We start from the raw sequence: 19,037 nt of genomic DNA, 5'->3' as shown, positions 1-19,037 counted from the left end.
TTCAGCAATTTTAACTAAAGAAAACTGAATAAAAGACTGAAAATTGAAGAAAAGACTTTATTGTTGTCTCTTTGGGAAAACAACCTCTACATGTATTTAAGGATGTGAATGTGAAACACTTGTTCTTTAATTGAAACTCGAAACTTTACTTTGAAGGGTGCAGTCCAAATCCATAGTGCTGTGTTAAAGTCTCCCTTCCCTCTATAATCAATTTCCTGTCTGGGAAGTTCAAAAGCAGGTCTCCCAGGTCTGTTGTGCAGTGCAGGAGGGATGTTGACTGCAGCAGTTGTAATCGGCTGGCCTTCCGAAAGTCCTGTAACAGGTTGAATCTATCCTGTGTGTCCACCCAAGCGTGTTATGTTCTATTGCCAAGAGGAAGGTACCTCACATAAGTATCCCCACCCCGGTGGAGAATCCAGCATGTGCCACAAGTTTGTATCTGCATGTTGTTAAAGCTTTACAGGAGTTGCCGACCAGGTGTGTCTCCTGCAGTAGGATGACATCTGGGAGTGTTGTATTATGTATTGGAGTACCATTCCCTGTTTAAGTGTATCTTCCAGCCCTTTCACATTCCAAAAGAGGAGTTTCATCCCTTTAAAAGTTGGTGCTTATATTTGGCTTGTGTAGAGTTTGTACAATAATCCTTCACATGCCCCGGTCTCCTATACAGGGAGCGCATGGCCATAATTGCCCCAGGTGCCTGCCCCATGTTCCCATTCTCCCCTTCGCAATGCTACAAGAGGATATTTGCAATGTTTTTCCTGCGTGTCTCAAAGAGCGAGGCAAGCGACCCCTCTAGTAATGTCACTTTATCCCTTCATGTCATCCACAATGTAAACAATAAAAACACAATACATGAATCACGCCTCATTGCAATCCAGGTTTTTAACTACCCGTTCCCTCAACTATGCATAGTGCCTGTCGCCTCATTCCCAACTTGTCTTAAAGAAGAAAAAGAGGGAGTGCCCACGGCGCACCAACGCAGACCCCGCCCCCTGAATATACTATCACACTATCTGCATTATTTATGCTACTTATAATGGGTATTGTCCAGTGTTCGCCGCTTTGCCTCTTGATCTGGGGTCCACCTGGCCCATCTCTACTTGTCTTCTCTAAGGCACGGACTGAGTCACCATTCGGCCTTATCTAGCGGGTCAGTTATCTTTGTCCTCAAGTGTCCATTGTGTTGATGTTTGCTGTCCTGCGGCCTCCGTATTCATTCATCTTTTTGAGGGGCTTCTAACGTTGTGGTCTAGGACTGTTCCCACCTACTGTTCTCCAACCGTGAAGCCATTCCTGTGCAGCCTCTGCAGTGTCAAAGAACCATGCCTTTTCTTCCGCCTCAGCCCACAGTTTTGCGGGTAATAACATGGTGTATTTCACCCCATTATCTCGTAGCACCTCTTAATTTCTAGAAAGGATCTCCTTTACCTTTGCACGTGAAGTCCGAAAAAACAGGATATAGTACTATTTTCATATTTAACCGGCGGGGCACTGTGCGCAGTTGGTAATATGGCATCGCCGTCTCTGAAGTTGATCTGTCTAGCTAATAGGAGCCTAGAAGGTGCCCTTTGTTTAGGACAGCCCCGCGGAACCCGGTGGGCTCTGTTGACCAAGAAAAAGTTGGAGGGGCCCCGCGGCTGCAGATAGGTAGTGACTAGGTCTTCCACAAACAAGTCTGCCGAGGGCCCTTCAGCTTGTTCGGGAACTCCCAAAATTCTGACATTATTACGGCGAGATCTTACTTTGTAGTCATCAAGTTTCATTTCTAGAATTTGGCTGGAGGTTTGCAGTTCTTTAATTTGTTGTTTCAAAGTTCCCTATTCGAAATGAAGCTCCCTTGCATTTGTTTCCATAGTTTTGACTTTGTCATTTATTTTCCAAAAGTCCTGATAAGAGTACCCTTGATGGTATTTTGTCCATTCGCTGTTCAAGTGAGGTGCGCACTTCACTAATTACTTCCATTATGTTTTTTAGCATGTGGTCTCCCCGTCTGACCACCGGTTCCGTTGGTGCCACCATCTTGGCTGAGGCTGCTATCTTCATTTCGACAGGATTTGACATTGTATGTCTGTCAAGCTTAATTTGGAGAGTCTCCTTTCATCCTTTAGTACCAGGCATATTGTCTATGAGGGGAAGGGGTTCCTCCCCTTGCTTGGGCACTCCGTTCCCCCCATGTAGTAGCCGCTGCCTAGCCGTGATGAAGTAGTACCCCACTCGGGGTTACCCCGGGGATGTGCTTCCTGGTGATTTCACAAAGCTCCACACTGCTTACTGATCCGGCAGTTGCCACCAGCCTCTCTCCCAGTGGTCATTCATTCTTCTTAGGATTCAGGATTCTCGAAATTTAGAAGGGAAGCACAGTGGCGCCCAGGTTGGATTGCTACTGTTGTTTGTGAAAGCCAAGCGTACCCTTGCGGGGTGTCAGTGATTACTAGTTCAGTGCTGAAGCGGGTTGATAAGTAGTGCACCCCTCCATGGTTGCATCGCCAGACCCTCCACACTCACAGGCTAGCCTGTCCACTCCACTCGTGTCCCACCCCGGATATTTGTCTCTTCACAGTGGGGACTACCGGCAGTCAAGAGCTCGACTCTTTGCCAAACACAGGGTTGTCGTTCTCTCTGGGAGCCCTGCAACTCACTGGCATTGTGCTATCTCCATATATTTCCTCAGGCTCCCTCCAGAAACAGGCAAGCCACAGCGTGCGTGGTTCGTGGCAAAGCCTCACCTCCAGCGTCCCTGGCCCCCAACCTGGCTTCTTCCAACGCTGCTTCAGTTCTCCAGTGACACCTCTGGCCCTTTGTTTGTTTAATGATTTTCAGCCAGGGATCCGCCTCTTTGCGGCCAGGCTTCATCTCCGGGCCTCTGCTCCTCCAGAGCCATTCACGGCCTCAGACGGCCGCCTCCTCCGATCACCACTTGGGGGGTGCTAGGTAATCCACTTATGATCTGGCCGTGTACCCACGGCTACACAATTTAGCCGTTAGGCTCCGGCCCGGATGGCCACGTCCTGTCTCCTTCCCAGGGCTGCAGCTCCGGCGTCTCACGCAAGTCCAATGTGGACGGCCATCCGAAGGCCACAGGTGACACCCCCTTTTTCGATCTTGCCAAGAGCAGCTGATATTCACTCCAGACCTGGATAATCCAGAGGTGAAGCGGCGGCACCCAGCAGGTACTCCAATTTTAGGATTAAATACGGATTAATTGATACAGGAGGTAGCGGTCCGCCGGAGCCTCGCTAATTAACAGCCATCTTCTTTGGCTCCTGTCCACGCCCCGTGTTTTCACTGTGTTATTGTGTGTGTGTGTACAAATACTTTACATATTGCCTCTGAGATAAGCCTGACTGCTCATGCCATGCTACCAAGTGGGTGAGCAGGGGTTATCTTAGCTATGTGGCTCCCTTACCCTGACTAGAGTGAGGGTCCCTACTTAGACAGGGCACACGCCACTGCCAAGTAGAGATCCCATTTCTAACATTGGTGATCAGCTGGGACGATAGTACTTGTATTTGTGTATTACATACACGTGGTGTACACTACTTCCATATCGCAGCTCATTACACCCCAGCATGCTGGGTTTTTTCTCTTTCTGCTTTTTTGCAACTCTTGAGTTTTTGCTACAATCATGTCTCAGTCTGGAGGACCATCATCAGCTGTAGCAGCAGATTTGGTGTTTGAGCAGGAGAGGTTTGAAACCTATACAGTGCCTCAGCTCAAAACGGTCTGCAAGGATCTCACATTTCCTTTAAAGGCCTCACTAGAAAGGAGGTTGAAGCATGAAAGAGAGAAAACTTTGGATATGGTGAGAAAGAAACTGCAAATGGAGAAAAAGGAAATGATTTTAGCTCATTAGCTAAAGTTGAGGGAACTAGACTTGGAAGCTAGGAGGGCTGAGTCCAGCTAAGAGACTGGCAGCGAAAATACCATGGCCTGTACTGAAGAAAAGGTCCACACCCCTTGGGGACAGATTTAAAAGCCCCTTGTGCCTCTTTTGCGCCACTTTTCCCATGTTAAAAATGACGCAAAAGTGGTGCAAGGGTCTTGTAAATCTGCCCCCAGGTTTCTAACTTCAAGGAGTGGGGCGGCATACACTAGTGGGCTCAGGTATATGAGGTAGCAGGGTCCCTGAGAGGGATTGGGAAGCTGTCATGGGGAGTCATATTCCAAGTGGTGAGAGTGACAAACTAGTGGCTCTAGAAGAGAGTGACAGGGAGAGGCATATCTCCATGAAGGAAGTCCCGGTAAGAGAGTAAGGAGTCACTCCAGAGGAGGGTCGGTTGAGTTTGAGGGGCTGTCAGACACTGTCTCAGCATATGAGCGATAATGTGGGGTAATTTTTCACGGCACTGGATGGTTGGGTGAAGGGTAGTATGCTGAACACACATAAGGGGCTGTACAATGTGATTGCCAGAGAGCATTTGTTCAGTCACAGTTTTCAAGAGGAACGCCAACCCCTGGTGGAGTGTGAATTTTCTGACCACAGGGAGCTTGCACTGGAGGCAGACATCTAGGTGAGTGCAAGAGGGTCTTAAGAGGCACTGGGGAGCAATCCAAAAGAGAGTGCTCAGGTTCCCCCCAACCGAGGGCAGGCGAGGTTTGTAGTAACCCAGACAGGTCCCAGTGTAGTGGGATTGGTAGAGGATCCCATGTCCCTTCTCAGAGTGGAGAGAGGGGTGGGGGTGGCTGTGGCAGAGGCCCAAGGTGCCCAATACCCATCAGCAGATCCTGGATTGTACCCAGAGGGGTTGTCAGGGAGGGAGCCTAGTCTGTGCCTCGAGGCCATCCATTGTGGGGTAAAACTTCAGGGGCGGCTGCCACAAGCATCCTACCAGTTCTGGTGTTCTGGTGTCTGGCAGTACCATTCCATAATGGAAGATGCAGAAGTCCAGATGAAGGAGTGAGAGGGGGAGACAGTCCCCAGTAGGAGGACCAGTGGGTAAGGGGTTGCCGGCTCTGAGGTCAGAGCACCCCAGGAATGACCCTGGTGACACTACGTTTGGCCTAGGAGGGCTTCATGCTCTGTCAGAGGGACAGGGATCAGGAGACCATAGCCAGTCAGACTCTCACAAAACAAGTCAAGAATGTGTTTCCCCAGAAGAGGGTGGGAGGACCAACCCCCCCCCCACCCCAGTGTACAGACGCTGGGGTGGGGGATCAGGTGCACGATAGCTCTCCTGAACTGGTGGGAGAATTATGCAAGATAGTTGCCACAAGCTCCCTGGCAGTTCTGAATTCTGGGGGGTACCACTCCCAAAAGGAGGGTACAGAACCCCTACTAGGGTAGCCCAGTCTAAGACTACAGACTCTGGGCTGGAGGACCATTCTCAGAATACCACACCTGAACAGCTGGGAGGGAGAGTCGATAAAGGGTGCCAGTCACCTGGGCCCCCCCACCCCCACTCCGAAAAACTCCAGAAGTTAGAAAGCCCTAGGCCTTCAGCAAACTGCTCTATCCCTCATCTGACAGTTCTATCCTGATGCAAATGTTACTGGCACTGAAGCATATTTTTGTTGGGTGGCTCAGAATTATCATAGTCACACATAACACAAGCTGGTTGGTGGTGCAGCATAGGTGCACGCCACAACAGAGGAAAAAAAGAAAAAAGGACTAGTGGGATGCTTGAATGATTCTCAACCACTGCTAATTGATACAAGTAATAGAACAGGGGGCAGAGGCTAATAGAATCCGCACCAAACAAATGAACAGTGTCGACAAATTTAATTGGCGGTGCACGAAATCAAGGAGTACTTCCCCCTATACTCCCCACAAAGTGGGAAATAATGCCACAGATTCAACACAACAACGCAAAAGGTTTCAGCACTCTATAGACAAATTAGTAATGCTGCTTATCACAATCTTCTTCAAGTAAGTGTTGAAAGAATAATAGCACATAAGGAAAGAAGGCTTCCAGATTCGATAGATGTATTTCTTGTTCCAATATTCTTTTTATTATTCACAGAACAGAAACCTCTTCCATAGACGAAATCATCATAGCCAACGCGTTTCGTCTCATTAAGAGACTTCTTCAGGGCTTCAAATATACAGCATATGTTATGATCCTCTGGCAACGCGTAGTATTTCAAAGAGGCATTATAAAAGTAAGACACCCAAAGTAGTGTTCTAACAGTCTTAAAGCGGCATAATAACCGTACGCAATCCAGTCAGTGTATGGGTTTCACATACACTGACTGGATTGCGTGCGGTTATTATGCTTTAAGACTGTTAGAACACTACTTTGGAACAAGAAATACATATATTGAATCTGGAAGCCTTCTTTCCTTATGTGCTATTATTCTTTCAACACTTACTTGAAGAAGATTGTGATAAGAAGCTTTACTAATTTGTCTATAGAGTGCTGAAACCTTTTGTGTTGCACTGCTAATTGATTACCCTGTGTCGCTTACAGTGCATCTTTGCCACTCCACCCCACCGCCCGACAATTACACTAATGTGAGAGACCAACAATATGCATATCTGCCTTGGCCCTCGACCTATCTGAACTGTCTATTCCAAACTGCGTCTCCAGGTACCCACTCACAGGGAACAAGAGCAACCCCAGATCGGGTGCAGCTTTGTCAGGCCTCACCACTGAGGTGAAGCTCGAGTCCTTTGCGCAGCGATCAGATCACCACGCGCCAGATTAGTACTGTGTGTTCTTGACGCCACCCACAAGGAAATTTCAACACGACACGAGGCGCAATGCCAAGCACGCAGAAGGCATTGCTTCTGCAACCCACCCACAGCCAGAAGAAGTAGGAATGCCTGAAGAGGCTGGGAGCAACCCAAAAGGCATCACGTCAAGCTAAGGATGATGCATGAAGCAGTTGGGAAAGCACCTAAAAAGAGGGGAGGGGGAGGTCTTTAAATACAACACACAAAACAGCCTTGTTTTCGGAGTGAAGGACTGTTCATATTTGATATGTGAACCTTCAACGTGGACTCAAGAGAATGCCAGTAGTGACATCACCCACCCTTGGTCTTCTGATGTCATCACAGGATTGACACTTTTTTGTAGTAAGTAAATCTTTATTGTATGATTACCCAAACTCATTTACAAAAGCAATAGCATAAAAAGGCACAGAGTATAAAAATATAAAAAAGCATTTAAATGTTGCCATAAAAAATAACTTTTTGCAGTATTAGCCCATCCACATCCTTGTATTTGCCCGTTGAAGTACCAGAGTAAAAGCACCAACGTGAAATAGAGAAAGTAAACTCGTCTCAGAGCCTTGTTTACATTCTATTCTTGTTGTTGTCTTCAGGACCTCTTTATCAATTCAATTTGTCAAGATGGGCCGTGTCGGGTGTGTCAAAAAAAGCCTAGTCATGGTGCCTAGTTACCACAATGACGTAAACAAGCTCCTATTTCCGACTCAATTCCGTGCGCTTCATTGCGATGTTGTGTATAACAGCATTTTTTATTTTTGTATCCTACCTCTATTGATTGCCGCTCTTATCATCCCTGCTGGCTCTTTCCACAGAAACAAGCGCGCGCAGATTGCTGTGGGCAATCGCGCTCAGAAATTAGTCATCTCAGAGGGAGCTCCTCTGTTCCCTGATGGAACAAAATACATGCCTTCATATGCTGCGGAAGTGGGAAAATCTGTGCAGATATTTCTGGCTACAAGCGCCTCGTGCGTGATTTTCCTAACAGCTTGCCCGGCTCTGCTGGCATCACTGCCCCGCTGTGTATTTCATACAATACACAAAATGAAAGCTGAGACTCAACCAAAAAGTCGGCAGGGAAACGACGTGAGAGATTCGACCAAAAGTCAAAGTTTTAACTTATGAAATAGTTATTTGTTAGCACTGGGAGAGGAACGTGAAAGATGCGGGAAATTTAGTAATCGAGACCTCTATTCTATTGCACAAGACAAGTGAGGGCACGAGTACCACCGCCAGGTAAATATATTTATGAGGTAAAGCTGGCATGAGGGAAACGCCTAGGGGTGGAGCATAGACGCCTGCAACCTCTGTAGCGCAGGCCTGGCTCACATCTTAGGAGACCCTCGTTCCTTCCTAAGGCTAAACAAACCTGTGAGATATGGGCGTGTCCTGCTCCTCACCACATTCTGTGGAGGGGTGGGGCAGGATTCTCCATTAGGGCTGTGGGGATGCGCCCTTTTGCAAATTCCTACACATTTACATAAAAAAATGTAAAATAGACCGATATATTTAGAGATACCATCGTATCTCTAAATAAATTGATGTATTTAAGTCCGGGTTGTCTGTTTTAAACTGCTTGCCACGCCTCGCTCTGAAGCAGGAGACGGAAGACAGGCATTAAATCAACTTTCTTAACGTGACACAGGGCTTTCTGTTTTAAAGCCCTTCATTGCCATTGGGGTCTCTGGTTGTATGCACACTGTATGCCAGTGACGCAATAAGCGTCACAGTTTCGGGCGTAGGAGACTTCATCCCTGCGTGATTTCCGACATCCGTCATTCAAAGACGTATATCCCACCCTTTCGTCATATGAAAGAGTGGATACAAGATCCAGTGGCTTGTTCTCGGTAATGGTAAGTGATACTAAAAACATGGATTGACTTGCAAGCCATGAATATTAAAAACGTTGAGGGAATGCATTTCAGCGATTTAGTTCCTCTCTTATTTAACATGCTTTACTTATTCTTGCACTCCCCACAAGTTCGCTATTTTATAATGTTGTTTATCTGTATTTTTTTCTGTGCATACTTTCAAGATTGAGCCATGCCAGGTGTTTATGACGGACTTTGATTGAGCACCCAGGTGCTAAGGCTAAAGCCAAACAAAGTGTCTGTCAGTGGGTTGGCCTGAAACGCTGTTTTGCTGCCCTGGGTTGCTGTCGGGCAGGCTTTTGTTTTGCGAGGGAACCTGCTGTGCTCGCCGCATTGCCCTGGTGGGACTCGTGGTCCCAGTGTGCACCACCACTGAATTGTTCACAGCTGCTGCATTGGGGAGGCACTGGCACCGTGCTATAAAGTGCCGCCTTGCCCGTAGCAGCACGGGACGCCTGAAACGCTGTTTTGCTGCCCTGGGCTGCTGTCGGGCAGTCTTTTGTTTTGCAAGGGAACCTGCTGTTCTCACCGCATCGCCCTGGTGGGACTCGTGGTCCCAGGGTGCACCGCCACTGAATTGCTCACAGCTGCTGCATTGGGGAGGCGCTGACACCGCGCTATAAAGCGCCGCCTTGGCCCACGCAGCGCGGACAGCCTCAAGGGGAATTGCTGAATGACATGCTGAATGATCTTGATATGGTATTTACGATGTCCTTAACCAACCCATTTCCCAAGTTCCCTACACCAACAATCAAAGGGAATGGTAGAGGAACGTTTATTGATTTTAACCTTATCTCTGCGTCGCTACAATCCTTGTTTAATGATTTTACTATTTTAGATAGTAAATTTAGTGACCATAATCCTGTATCAATTAATGTGTCGGGCCCATTAGCTGTAAAACCACGTAGGGCCGCCCCTAGTGGCATGCTGAAACCGACAGATGGTAAACGTAGATTAAAGTGGTCTCAAGTATCGGTCGATATTTTTTATAATAATGTGCAGTTATCTTGTGCCCATGAACTGGAACTATGTACATCTGAGAGATCTACCCCAAACGAAGTTCTTGGTGCCTATGAAGTATTAGCAACAAAAGTAGGGAAACTGTTATGTGTGCTGGGTGGTGGCATTGCCACACATGGAACCAGATGGTTTGACTCCCACTGCTCCAAATCAGCTAAGTGGCAGATTAAAGCTCTGGCGGCCAATCCTTGAATTCTATCTGAGGTGCAAAAACAGATTACAAGTTAGCCTTGGCTAAACGCAGGGGAACCTTGAAGGATGCAGCCTGGAAAGAGCTGATTGACTCCAGCACACAGAGGAATAGCTCAAGGTTCTGGAGTGTTGTGAATGGGCCCCTGTTTTACAAAGATGGTGGGGATGGAATGGTGGCCCACATCACAGAGGAGGAGTGGGTTCTTCATTTTAAATCTATGTTTGACTGGCCACTTGAGTTCAACCAAAGTGAACCCAGGAACAGGAAGGACGCTGTGATCAGCTTCAGCAGGAGTGAGTTCAAGGAAGGGATCCTAAGGCTAACCATCAACAAAGCTCCGGGCCCTGATGGGATCCCCCCCTGACTAATTTAAGTCAGATCCCTCATTCTGGGCCCTGATTCTAGAGTCCCTATTTAATGCTGCGGCAAAGAACGGGTGTCCTCAGTCCTGGACTTCCTCGACAATAGTTCCAGTTTTTAAAAAGGGTAACAGAAATAGCACTCATTGCTATAGACCTATCTCGCTTATTGACTCGGTGGTCAAAGTAGTGAGTCGGGTCCTTTGAACGCCTTAACTGCGGCCGTTATTTCGGCGCAGTGCGGGCGTTCTAAAAGGTGGGCGGGGCCGCGTCACCCATTGGCCGACGGCAGCACTAGCGAGGTAGTGCTGCCGTCGGCCGCATGCAACGGGTTAAAAAGACTGCATGGGCAGATGAGAATAGGATTTTGTCGGACGCCCAATACGGCTTTCGGCCGGGGTGTTCCACAGTTGCTCAATGTCTCAATTTATACATGGTACTGAGTAAATATACTGTTGCGTATTCTGGCACCATCCACCTTGCTTTCATGGATCTGTCATCCGCTTTTGATTGTGTCAACAAGATCATGCTGTGGCAGTCCATGGGGCAATGGGGGTGGAAGACAGCATTGTCAACTTTCTTGAGGAACTGCACTCTTCGACCACAGCTAATGTTAGGTACTCTCAGGATTTAAAGGTCACCAAGGACATTAAGGTCAAGAAAGGAGTCAGGCAAAGCTGCATCCTGGTGCCATTTTTATTTATTTTTTATATTAATGAGCTAGAAAGTGTGCTGCTGGCAACCGGGGCTGATTTCCCCTACGTAGGACGGCGGGGTATTCCTGTTCTGCTTTACGCAGATGACGCCGTTCTAATAACGGGAACTTAACGGGGTCTACAGACCCTCTTAACTGCTTTCTTGGGATTTATGACTGACCTGGTCTTAACTATTAACAACTAGAAGTCCTATGTCATGAAAGTAGGGAAACAAACTAAGAGGAACTTTCAGTTTCGATCAGGTAATGATAAAATTTCTCGTGCAAGCGTGTTCTCTTATCTAGGGGTCTTATTCGATGATTAATTGAAATGGGACCCCCTGATTCAGAGGAAAAAAGGGGATCTAGCCCGGGTCAATGCAGCAATTTTTAACTTTGCCTCTAAAATGGAGAAGAAGCCGACAGGAGCCATGTTACAAGTTTATCAAGCCAAAAGTGTAGCGACAGCAACCTGTGGTAGTGAGATCTGGGGGCACGCGACAACAAAATCTCTCCAGGTTGTGGAAAACAGGTTTCTAAAAAAATTATTGTGCGTCCCACAAGGAACCTCAAACCTGGTAGTACATCAGGAACTGGGGGTCTCCTACCTAAGTGACACTCTAGCTCTGATCTTTTGGTTAAAGTGTTGGTTAAACGATGATTTAATTCTTACCAAAGCGATTTTAAAAGAGTCTCTGTCACTTGACAATATGGCTCGCATCCCCTGGCTTAATCATATTAAAAGACGGTTTGAACAGATTGGGCAGGGCGTTCTATTCTCTACCCCAGATATAATTGCGAAAAGGGATGTGGAATTAATAAAAATAGCTTTCTTGAACCAAAGGCGATTGGATCGGGAGGCAAAAGAGGCACAGAAACCGAGTGTCCGGGCATACCTCCCCTTAATTACAACGCCTTTTCCTGAACCATATATCATGGGTTCCCTGTCGACACATGAGAAATTTCTAATAACAAGGTTCCCGGATGAATCTTTTTCATTTATTATTGGCTAGACCCAAGGGGACTTCAAGAGGTCAAGTGCTAGCTCCCTGTGGCTGCGACGGAAAGTCTCCACAGGATTTGCTGCACTTGTTTTTATGTAACCTGTATGCAGTCCCTAGAAGGTATTACTTAGTTCCTATTTTAAAGAAAATTAATTTTAATCAAATCAGACCAGCACTTATGTATTTGCAAATGTTGAAGGATGACAGTTTTTTTTAATTGTAGGATTTTTAAAAGCATCATTGAGATCTAGGCACTTTATGGACATTTAGACTACTTATTCAGACTCGCTTATGAATGATTCACTGTGCAGACACGGAGCATGTTCCTTCCTTTCTATTTTATGTTAATAACTAAATGTTTTTAGGGCTCGCCTGCTGATGCGCTTGCGCATAGCTGGCGAAGCTCTATAGTGGCTTATCCAGAGTTTAACCACTGGCGATTCCATGCAGTGCATGTGCGCTTTTTAGGTCATTGCGCAAGCGCAAGCCCTAAAAAGCGCGTGCACAATGCCACCAGCCGCTTGCCTGCCTGCCTCGCATTACCACATCAAAGGCAGCCCAGCCTCCCTCCCACAAGCATCTCAGCGTGCGCTCTGCATTTCTCCTCCCAGCGCATTTCTCATCCCCTAATTATTCACGGCCGTACTTTCAGTTTCACGGCCGCCAGGCCGTGTCTCCTGTTATGCTCTCTGATGCTTGTTTTTTTTTAACTTGTTTTTCATGCTTGTTTTTATTAGTGTCAGCGGTCCTCACCTGTGGCCTGCGTTTAACCCTTACTTCAATCCAGGGACTTAACGCATGCCCATGCAAGGGGCTTAGTTTTAGCAGGAGCCTGCCGGTATTACATGGACAAACTGAATTTAAACCTAATGGTTTGCAACTTTATTTCTGGTCTAAACAATGCCCCCGCCCCCTGCTTCACACTGCAATGGAATGCGCCCCCCGCCCCCGGGTACATCAGTGTATTTCAGCCTCCCTCCCAAAGCTTCCCCCAGCGTGCGCTCTTCTCCTCCCCTAATTATTCACGGCCGGCCGGCCGTACTTTCACTCATCCATGGAAATGTACCTCGCTTCTTCCCTTGTGCATGAACTCCTCTCTACCACGGGGTTGCCTATGTTATATCTTTGTTATTTTTAGTGTCAGGCTTAATTTCAGCAGGAGTCTGCCAGTACACACATAGGCAAACTGAATTAAAAGATGACATTGCCTGCTTCCTGCAATGCTTTACTTGCCATATCAACAGCTGCGTACAAACCACCACGTCTTTCAGTAACAATAATGCACAACACAAGCTTTGCCAGTACGCACGTGGCAAAAAGAAATTAAAACCTGAAATGCCTACTTCCTGCAATATTTTACTTGCCATAACAAAAGCTGCGCCCAAACCACCACGTCTTTCAGTAACTTTGATTTCAGCAGCAGTCTGCCAGTTCTCAGATGGGCAAACTTATTTAAAACCTGATGGCTTACAACTTTATTTCTGTTGTAAACAATGCATAGGTCAATGCAGGTAATAAATAGTATTTATACAGTGCCTCTACGGTCCAATGTTGCACCCCAGTTTCCACTCTCGGCAGCGCAATGGTTCATGGGAATATAGCTCGCTTCTTCCCTTGCGCGTGAAATCCTCTCCACCACCGGGTTGCCTGTGCTTCACCACTGTTATTTTTATTAGTGTCAGCGGTCCTCACCTGTGGCCTGCGTTTAACCCTTACTTCAATATAGGGACTTAACGCATGCCCATGCAAGGGGCTTAATTTTAGCAGGAGTCTGCCGGTATGTACATGGGCAAACTGAATTTAAACCTAATGGCTTACAACTTTATTTCTGTTCTAAACAATGCATAGGTCACTACAGGTAAAAAATTGTATTTATACAGTGCCTCTACGGTCCAATGTTGCTCCCCAGTTTCCACTCTCGGCAGCGCAATGGTTCATACATGTTGCATTACAAATGCTATAGGTGTCACATTTGCGAAAGTTATAACTATTGGCATTGTAAATGACAAAGCTATTAATTTAGGTATTTTCAAAACCAACACATAAATAAAAAAATTGTCATTTACAAGACCAATAGCTCAAACTTTCCTAATGCGAGACCTATTGCATTGCAAATGCTTGTTAAGTATGTATCTGTCTGACTTTTATGGGTTTTAAAAAAAATGAAAACGAATAAAGTTTATTGAATTGAATGGGTTCACCTTTCTGCAGAGCACACAGAACAATGTTTGTGTATTCCATTTGCAACTGAAATTCTGTGGATATGTGTGTGAAGGGGGTACACTGATGTCAAAATATATGCGAGGCTAAAGTAAGAGAAATTAAAGGGCTTACATTTGAGAGAGTGCAGTGCATGTTGGGGTGGTGAAGTGACAGAGATGCGAGGAAGGGCATTTGGGGAAGAGTGAAAAGAGGATCCTGAAGAGGAAAGAGAGGTGGTTGAAGATGTGCAGATGGACAAGATATGCAGAGAAAAAGAGGACACATGTCTAACATAAAGCATACATATTTGAAGGCAAAATCTCCTTCCACAGGCATCAATGCTATTTAATTCGCCGACTCACTATTTCAGAATTTATAAATGTCCAATGTTAATTATTTATAGGAAATCCTTGTTGTTACTCATTTATTTTAAACAGCTAACACCCAGTGACAAAGCCAATCATACTGACAGGCTTTAGACGTATGTCACTTGCTGTGCCATTTATCTGAATAAAATGACATCTCAGAGAGAAACCATAATACCGGTCAGATGGCACACTATGCGAATCACAGAAATGTTTTTAGCATGTTCCTTTATAGAGAGGACCCACGTTTTTCATCTCACTTAAAGACCTGCCTGCACATATTTCTATATGACTGGATACAGCTAGCATCTGTGGGTGCCTCTCAAAGTCTGGTTAGAGCATATTTTTCCAAAGTTAATGCTGCATGCAGTGCAAGACACTGGGAAAGCATACATTTTAAAGGGCTAAAGTTGTTATGCAGAACAATTTACACATTACAGTAACTGTTGAACAAATTAATGCAAGAAGATATGGGGCAGCTTTTAATGTGTTTAATATTTCAAGACTCTACATTCCCACTGCTTAATAAGCCTTGCTTTATCGCTACATTCATTTGCTTTAAAATGCACCATTTGCCAATCTTTTTTTCATTTGTTTCTCATGAGAGGGACTCCCTCCTGGACCCCGGGTTTGTCCATAGAACTTGTTCACATCGCTTGCTATATAAAAATCATGCCCAATGTTTACGCCCTACCACTTTCAAATGTCACCAAACGTCACTGGTGTGTATAATTTTGTGTCGCACCACTTGTCTTCCATAGACATTTTGCATAGAAGTGCACTCATGCCTCTCTAGCCTGTGCTAGTGTAGTGAAAAAAAAGTATGTGCATGACTCTGAAACCTGTGCCACCCTTCTTCTCCAGTTAAGCTTTGCTGTCCTTCCCTGTGTTTTGTGTTCTGCCCCAGGGGAAAACAAAACTTTGAGTTGGCTAGAGGATGTCATGTGTTTTCAGATTTATTAGGGGGTTGTGTGCACCCAAACAAAGTGCACTCCACACATAGGTGTGGGCCCTCCAAGCTACGTGTACACTGAATGTTTTTAATAGCTGATCTTATTTCAGGGATGGGACCTTTTTACCTGTACACCTAGAGAGAAGACGATCATCCAGCCTAGCAGCCTTTCCTCTGTATAATGGATGCTTCCCCCAAAAATTGGGCCCTTACTTTCCCCCATTGGTGTTTGGTGTGTGGTGTGTGATGAGAGGAAAATGTCATGTTTGTTGTGTACATAGGATAATCTGTACATGGTGAATTGCATCCTATGGAGGACACAGTGGACATGAGCGCAAAATGGTGGTTCCCATACAAATAGTCTTTTTTCTTCCCTACAGAAGTGACAATCTGCTTGAAACTGCCCCTGGAACCATGCCATGAAATTCCGCAAAAAAAGGAAACATCTGCTTTACTGACAGACAGCATTTTGCTACCTCAGTACCTAATCTCCACTTTCCCTTTATGTTGTCTTAGTCTTCACCTACCATCTGTAACCTTTACTGAGAGTGTCTCAGATTCACAGAGTTTGTTATGTTTGCTCCAGCATCGCCCTTGTTTTCTGAAAAAGGTTGTTAATATGCACTCCATCAAGATTGGAACTACTTGAAATTACAAAGAAAGGTAATGCTTTGACCTCCTTCCATAACCCTCAAAAGATTGCAAATACTGGCCCCACACAGCCAAACACTGAACTTCAGCTGGAGTTCAAGGAGACTTTATACAGCCGCATTTACCAGGAACAGGGCCATGTTGCTTTTGGATCCAATTTACCTCCAGGCCAGGTTTAGGTCTAAATCCAAGAGAAATCATTTGACAAAGTCCCACAATGGAAGAAGGGAGGGAAGATCTACTGCCTGGCAGGAGGAGGTGAGCAGGTCTTGGACCAAGAAGGCAAAGAATAAGGCCCAGTTGAGCAAAGCCTTGGAGGCGGTGAGCCACAGAGGAACCGTGAGGACCATGCAGCCCAACTGATCAGAATTGATTTTAGATCTATCTTTGAGCAGAGATGAGGGATATGCAGAGATGAATTCCAGGACTGCTAACATAATGAGCATGCATTGCCCCAACCCATCCAATGCCATCCCTGATCCTTGGTGAATTCATATCTGTCCATTCTAATGCACAGAGGAGCACACAAGTTCTTTCCTTTTCATCCTACATTTTTTACTTTTTCTGCATGGTCCAGATTGCCCTTGCTTTGAAACTGAGATACATGGTTGCTGGAGCCAAAAATGTGTTTTCTTCCCAAAGCCTGATATGAATGTGAAGCTGAAACATTGAAACATTGCAAGGAATTTAATGGCATTTTGCAAACAAGCTTGAAGAGTCTATACTGCTGTTTCAGAGAGATTCTTGAAGGAGTATGAACCTAGACATTTTTGTTTCACATTCATGTGAGGAATGGGAAGGATTCTAATCACTTTAAGAGACTGTTGATATTTTCACGAGGCAGATATTGTATTTCGGGTAGCTGTATGTGCTTAGGAAAGAATTAGTGAACTACACAAACACGATGAATGTTAAGAAACTAGGATATATATATATATCAGAACCAGAGAGCTTGTACTCACTAAACAGAAGTTGCCTCTATCTGTGAAGGTTATACAAAAAAACAAGTAATATCAATTATGTAGTAATATGAGTGTTTCAGCAATATCTAAGAAAGTCTGAGGCATAGAGATATTCTGAATGCATATAATTTGTTATAGCAATTGTTGTAAGATTCAGTAAAGTGTCAAGATTCAGACGAGCGATAGAACCGTGGGGCTCGAGGTGCTGGAAAATGGGTTGATGGAGGCTGAGAAAGGAACACTAGACTGGTAAATGTTAGTGATTCTTATGTACACAGTTCCTGTTTTAGATTAGTTTCTGGGTAATTAAGGGTAAAGCCCTACTTAGTCATCTTGGGGATTCAGGCCTGTATGTGGCATCATGCTGCATAGTTGCATTGGCCTTCCTGTTATCACTTTTGTTCACACTTGTTTGGATGGGTGGGTGTCCCCAAAGACTGGGGTGATCCTGTCATTTAACACTTTCCCTACATTGGCCAGCTCCTGAAGTTTGCTACACCATGGTGACTTTTCTTAGGGCGGTAGCCCTTTCAAGCCAGTACATGCAGTCTCTCTGCATTGACTTGACTTGAATTGGATCCCCTAAATGACCTCCCCTGCAAATTTTTCCTTGGTGTTCTAGTGAGCTGCACACCGAGACTTGATAACTATCTCCCTGACAATCTCAAAGTTTATCTTGGACTTGAGTGGGACCCCTGTTATAGTTTGGGTAGTGCGATTTTGGATTCCTTCATTTTTAAACTGTTTTGGTCAAACCACACTCATTGGGGTTTACGGCCTGGCACCAGGGGTGCTCAGAAACTAGGGAAGATAGCAGACGTGTCATACCCAATATATACTATATTGCCTTCTGGTTGTTATTTCTGACTCACTAGGTGGCTATGTTTAAGCAAAGCCTATTGTAAACCAAGACTCGCAGAATTTTACTTGTGTGACTCCAGCGTGTCTCATAGACAAATCTTGTCCTTAGAGCTCCATCTTATTGTAGTATAGTTAGTGCTTAGTTTATACCATAGGTTGAAGGTGGGGGTTATCAGTAGTCTTTGGCGACCACAACTTATTTTTAATTATCAGATTTGATGTCGAGAGAATCAATCAATCAATCAATCAATCAATGCATTTGTAAAGCACGCTACCTACCCGTGAGGGTCTCAAGGCGCTGGGGGGGGAGGGCGCTACTGATCGAAGAGCCAGGTCTTGAGAAGTCTTCTGAAGGCTAGCAGGTCCTGGGTCTGTCGTAGGTTGGTAGGGAGAGTGTTCCAGGTCTTGGCAGCGAGGTAGGAGAAGGATCTGCTGCCGGTGGTGGCTTTCGGAAGCGAGGGACCGTGGCGAGGGCAAGGTTGGCAGAGCGGAGGCTGCGGATGGGGGCGTGAAAGCCGAGTGGGTCATTGAGGTATGCTGGTCCTGCGTTGTGTAGGGCTTTGTGTGCGTGGATGAGGAGTTTGAAGGTGATCCTCTTGTCAACGGGGAGCCAGTGCAGGCTTCTCAGGTGAGGTGGGATGTGGCTGCGTCGGGGGACGTCCAGGATCAATCGTGCCGAGGAGTTCTGGATGCGTTGCAGCCGTCTCCGGAGCTTGGTTGTTGTTCCTGCGTAGAGGGCGTTCCCATAGTCCAGTCTGCTGGTGACGAGGGCCTGGGTGACGGTTTTTCTTGTGTCGGGGGGATCCATTTGAAGATCTTGCGGATCATTCGGAGGGTGTTGAAGCAGGACGAGAAGAGAAAGAAAGGCAAAAAAAGAAAGAAGGAAGGAGAATGAAAACCTGAAGGAGTGAGACGCAGGAAAAGGTATGGTGGTGGAAGGCCGAATCTGCAACCCTGCTGATCAGCAGCAAGATCTTAAGAAGAAACAGTAGTCCCCGACATGTTCTTTTCTTTGTTTGACCAATTAAGCTCCAAGTGTAATACCTCACAGCATAGGGGTGATAATAGTGAAATAGTTTCGCCCACAAGAGGATCTGAGAACTTCTGTTTCTTGAGTTGTTTCTAACTTTTACTGTCCTACCTACAAGTGTCTACATAAGGCTAAATATAAATTCGATTGCTCTAACTTTCAAGAGTAATTATTTGTATCCTACAGGATCTGAGTTCCAGCTT

General features: G+C 45.8%; 1 protein-coding gene across 1 annotated transcript in view; it reads right to left on the bottom strand.

Moving 5' to 3' along the window:
* Positions 1-19,037, bottom strand: part of LOC144761326 (WD repeat and coiled-coil-containing protein-like) — a 157,572-nt gene that overhangs the window by 26,673 nt on the left and 111,862 nt on the right. The window lies entirely within an intron of this gene.

This window comes from Lissotriton helveticus, chromosome 6 (assembly GCF_964261635.1).
Source record: "Lissotriton helveticus chromosome 6, aLisHel1.1, whole genome shotgun sequence".
NCBI lineage: Eukaryota > Metazoa > Chordata > Amphibia > Caudata > Salamandridae > Lissotriton > Lissotriton helveticus.
The sequence above is the reverse complement of the archived record's forward strand: the minus strand, read 5'-3'. Positions and strand labels throughout refer to the sequence as shown.